Raw genomic sequence first — 6,000 nt, forward strand, 5'->3', positions numbered from 1 at the left:
CAACATTGCAATCAATAGAAGATACATTCTGGAAGAAACTTGGGGATCTCCCACAAAGCTATTCTAAATTCAATTGCCATCACGTGCTGAAAGTTCCCTACAAATCAGACCAGATATCATTGGCCCCAATCCTTTTATAACATTCCATCTGGAGAATGGATCCTGTTGATTTAACTCAGCAGTTCTTGGTGGACTGCCTTGCACTGGACCATGCACAAAGTATCTCTTGGCTACTGCATGTTAAAAAATAACCTGATTTCTTTAGGCCTCGAACTATTTATGAAACACCAAGCACGTGCCAGAACATATCAAAAAAGAAATTGAAGCTCACTTTTTAAATTGTATAGCAGAAAAAAAGGAATCGACTCAACAGTCCAAAATATATGGTGTGAGCTTATCTAGAGGGACCATCACTAATCAAGGGGCAAGCTTCTTGCCTGATAGCCATGACAAATTCACATCACAGATTCATATTGTTGAGGTTTAGGCTAAACCTCATTCTATGTATGTTTGGTTACCCAGCTGGTATTTTTTCTTTGCAAGCTTTACCACCATGCCACTGTGATGGGGTGTCTTCACAGTCTGACATACATATTTCATTCTTTTGTAAGTTTTATCTGGATCATCGTAAAAGAAAATGTTTATTTAGCCAATTATGCGCAAATAACATTTTAGATAATGTCGCCAATGAATGTCCTTTTAAAAAATGCTGTTTGGCCATTAAGTTTGTTATTGTGTCGCATCTTTCACGTGTCTCTCCCTAATTGTACAATAGCCCGGAATGAATGATAGGATTTTTTTTTGTGTTTTCATGATCGTTTCCAACAGTACGTCATATTATTTATTGAATAACCGATGAATTGGTTTTTTTTTTACTTATATGATCTGTAAACACCAATCGAATGAAGTAATTTCTGAGTTATGAGTCTAAATTAGAAGCTTACAACACAGAGAATCAAGATTCTGAGCCACTCTTGATGAGTAAGGTTTTTGTCAAAGTTGACACAAGTTTCTCTCCAGGACAGTAGGTCAATTAGCTTTATCAAAGCAAAAATCTGTGTTAATCAGGGGCAGACTAGGAATCAAAAGGAGCCCAGGCAAATGTTGCTGCCCCAATAGACCCCAATACTCTGAATAGTAGTGTAGCGACCAAGCTTAATCACTACAAGGTTCGTTTGGGGTTGCTCTAACCAAGAAGGAAACTCTGTGAACAATTAGAATGAAATATGCAGTCCATGACAGGCCTGTGAGAAGATGTATGAGTGGTAGGGCAGGACTGGCTACCGGGCGTTTTGGTGTGCTGCCAAGCTGGGGGATGATTTTGTTGATGGGGACCTGCATGTGCTTAAAACCATTAATTTTGCTTTGTTTATTTAGAAGCACATGCAGGTCTTCATCAATGAAATCAGCCCCCACCGCAGTGAAATCAGCCCCCAGCTTGGAAGTACACTAAAATGCCTGGTAGCCAGTCTGGCCCTGGTGAGTGGTTTGATTGTGTGTGAGTGTGTGTGTGAGTTGCTGTATGGGTCAGTAAGTGGGTGTGTAAGGGACTGTATAACTCTGTGATTGGGTGTGTGAGTGACTGTATGGGTCTGTGTGTGGATGTATGAGTACCTGTATGGGATTGACACTGGGTGTGTGAGTGACTGTATGGGTCTATGAGTGGGTGTGTGAATGACTGTTGGGAGTATGAGTGGGAGTATGAGTAGTCTTGGGGTGTGTGAGTAGATTTTTTGAGTCCGTGTGTGCGTGTGTGAGTGGCTGCATGGGTCTGTGAGTGGATGTGGGTCTGTGAGTGGGTGTGTGCGTGGCTGCATGAGTCGGTTTGTATGTATCTGTATGGGTCTGTGAGTGGGTGTGTGAGTGGCTGTATGGGTCTATGAGTAGAAATGTGAGTGGCTGTATTAATCTGTAAGTGGGTGTGTGAATGCCTGTATGAGTGTGTGTGGGTGTTTGAGTGCCTGTATTGGTCTGTAAGTTGGTGTATGAGTAGTTATGTGGGTGTGTGAGTGACTGTATTAGTCAATGAATGGGTATGTGAGTGTTTTTTTGAGTATTTGAGTGGGTGTTTGAGTGGGTGGTGGTTGAGGCTGCATGGGTCTGTGAGTGGATTTGAGTGTGACTGAATGGGTGTGTGAATGAGTATATGTGTGGGAATGTCACTAGTTGTGTGAGTGACTGGGCCAGAACTGAACCTCACCTGCCTCTTTATCCAACAAGAGTACACAGTTTTACACAAAATGTCTACCCAACTGGAGTACTTTCTACTTGTTAATTAATAAGTACTAACTCGTCGTGTAACTGTCTAGTGCATATTCTACACTCCAGCTGCATAATGGACCAGGAAGATATGCCTCCAGTAAACTCTTGTGCCTTTAATTGTGGCAATGGGTTTGTTCCTCATGCACCTTCTTCCAGAAGTTAGTGATAACATGAATTCTCCTATAGAGAAGATGACGATCTCCATCAAACAAGCGTACTCCCTCTTAACTATATAAAGTAAGTGCTTCTTTTTTGGTGGAGTTGTCCTTCTACCCATTGCATCAAGAGGGCGTCACCCAAATCAGTGGGAAATGTGCTAGCGTACCTTCTGGTAAGCGGTCCATCTTACTGGCAAAAGCCAGAAGACCTTTGAAGGCAACTAATGTGGATGGAGCGCCTTGAGACCTGGTGGTGAGTTGGCGCTATACAAACCGGAGTAACATAACATAACATGGGGTGGGGCCAAATGGGTGAGACTTTCAGGTGATTTTGCATATTTCGATACTCTTAGCAATTTAATGGGCAAACCATGGACTTTTCTCTCACCAAGAGAGGACAAGAAAGAACCCACTCATCACAGTCTCTAGAAATTGTGCTCCAATAGAACAACAATACATTTACTTCCACCAGGGATTTCAGATTGTTTTTTAATGTAAAACACACTTGCTATGCCTTTGCCAAGTCCAGGAAGTTAGGATCATTTGTACTTTACAAAAGCCTTGATGCTGGGTGCACTGGAGCTCACTCAATGCCAGCTAGTCCCTACTGGCTCCTTGCCTCTATCAGGAGCTGGTATTTCTTCTACAGACACGGAACAGCAAAAAATGCTGCTCCCTGCATCCAGGAGCAATGCAATCTTTTCATCTGTAACAGATGAAAAATACACTCCCACCAACCGGGAGCAGTTTTCCTTCTCCCACTTGTTAGGAGCAGACTTACTGTTTGTATGTGTATATGTGTCTGTGTATATTTGTATATATATACACAGACGTCCTCACTTATACATAAACCAAGCTGCTGTTCGTGTGCTACTCAAAGGTGGACACCTTCGAGCTTTGATATATATATATATATATATATATATATATATATATATATATATATATACATATATGAAGAGCACAGACCACCGTGGCTTCGTCAGCTGAACTTTATTTAGGTTCCATAGTCAGCGCAGCAACAGCCATTATGCGTTTCGGCCCTCACGGGGTACTTGATCACATGATATTCACTGAAAAAACCATAGGTTTCAGGGACGTTATAGTTAGTTGGACATTTCACTCATACAAAACGATAGAAATTCCCCTGTTATAGTTAGTTCAGCTAACTATAACTTGCGTCCTCGCAATGCACTGCTGATGACGTCACATATTACATCATTCATGACATGATCACTGATGACATCTCAAATGACATCACTGATGACATCATCCAGTGAATGTGTGTTTCTTTAAAATGTAAATATGTTTTATATATATATATGCCAGGGTGTTTTGAAGAATGAATGAGTATATAAGAGTCAGGACGCATGATTAAGTACGTGTGTGACTAACTGTTTATGTGAGTGATTATTGTGTCTTACTTAATGCATGTGTTAGCGATTGATACAGACCTTCCCACAGTTTAGGTTGTTAGATGGTGTTTAAGTGGTTCCATGGTTTGGTTAGCAGCTAAATGAGGATCTATATGGGCTATTGATTGTTTGTCTGAGTATCTGTATGGGTGCCTTAGTGTCTGTGTGTGTGGGTGGGGCTCTGACTCTGTGCATAAATGTGGGAGTGGATAATTCACTGCGTATATGTGTTCATGTCTGTATCTGTGAACGGCTCTATGGCTGGGTGAGTTTGTGTATGTATGTCTTGGTGAGTAAATAGATGCCTCAGTGGTACATGTGTGAGTAACTGCATATGTCAAAGGGAGTATATGTGAGTGTTGAACTGTATAAATGACTATATGTGAGTGTGAGTGATTGTGAGAGTGCCTGTATGGACCAGTGTGTGCTTGCATACGTTATTGTATTAGAGTGAAAGTATGTGTCAGTGTATGTTTGAATAAGTGAGGTGGTATGTGTATAACTGTACAGGTGAGTAAATAAAAGTGTGATTCATGTTTTCCATTACTGACTAGGTGTGTGAATAACTCTATGAATGAGATTTGGTGTCTGAGTGTCTGTACAGATGTGTGAATGGATATGATAATGTTGCATTGATAGCTGACTGTATGTATGAATGACTGTATGGGTAAATGAATTGATGTGTGTGTAGACATAGGAACTAGTCAGTGGATATGTACTAACTGGTATTGGTATGTTAGTTCATGGTTTCTAAAATTATAGTCTGTATTTTAGAGTGGGTGTATCAAGTGTTATATAAGAGTCCGATGAGCTGCATCAGATTGTCACATGGATGATGTCATCAGTGATGTCATTACTGATGTCATTTGAGATGTCATCAGTAATGTCACTGACCATGTCATGAACGATGTAATGTGTGACGTCATCAGCAGTGCATTGCTGGGGCGCGAGTTATAGTCAGCTGAACTAACTATAACGGGAATTCCTATCGTTTTGTATGAGTGAAATGTCCAACTAACTATAACGTCCCTCAAACCTATGGTTTTTTCAGTGAATTTCCAAGGTTTTTTAAATGCTAATTCCTAACTATAACGCCTATAAAACCTATGTTTTTTCTGTGAATTTTGTAGGTTTTTTAAATGTTAATTTCATATTTTAATATTTATAAAACCTATAATTTTTCTAATTTTCTTTACAATATTTTGCAACTTTATTATCCTTTTTTTAACGTTTAAAATAATGTAATATTTTATATCTTCCCCAAAATATATGTATATCACTTTTTCATTTTTTGGGGAGAAAACTAAAGTTTAGTACCAGTAGTCTTCCAAGCTCCATTAGCACGCAAATCCTATCTACCATTTTGAAATGACGCGCATTTCGTATCCGACGAGTTCGTGGAATCGCACCCCATGTAACAACACATACGTATGAGGTCGCACCAGCTGCTATTTTGGATGCGACGGGTACACAGTACCAAGCCACGCATTACGTCATGTACATATGGTGTCACGCCCACTGCGCTTTGCGTATGCGACGAGTGCACACTGCCAGGCCCTGTCTTACATCATAGACATATGGAGTCGCGCTGGGTACGCCATTCCCTCATTTTTTTAATATCTCCTAAGTATATGTAAATAACTTTAAAGTGCATATCAGACCACGCAATAATCTAAAATATTTTAAAATTGATATATTTCTAACTGTATTAAACCTATATTATAGTAAATATATTGTCTCAAAATCGCGTCGGGTGCGGTCTCCTTGCTCACTGAATGCGCGATTGTCATGTGATCTTAAAAAAATTTATTTCATTAGTTCATAACATTTCCCATTGGAGCAGTTGCAAAACGCCACCCGTTTTAGTAATTCTCTCTACAGCATTTGATGAGACACACCTCTTCTGCTTAGAGAGTTTTTTGGAAACTCTTTGCTATGTACACATATTTTACACTACAAATAACATGCAACCACCATCTTCATCAATATTCATTGTCTGTAAAGTAGCCTTCAACCTATGATAGCCATACACCTAAAAGTTACATAACCGAAGGTTTCCCCACTACCAGAGGTAACATGGTTGCATACGCTGTCTACAGCACAATGTAATGTAGTACGGCCCAGGGGCAGTATCATTCATAGATAATGAACATACGGACACAGAT

This window comes from Lissotriton helveticus, chromosome 8, assembly GCF_964261635.1.
Source record: "Lissotriton helveticus chromosome 8, aLisHel1.1, whole genome shotgun sequence".
Taxonomy (NCBI): Eukaryota; Metazoa; Chordata; class Amphibia; order Caudata; family Salamandridae; genus Lissotriton; species Lissotriton helveticus.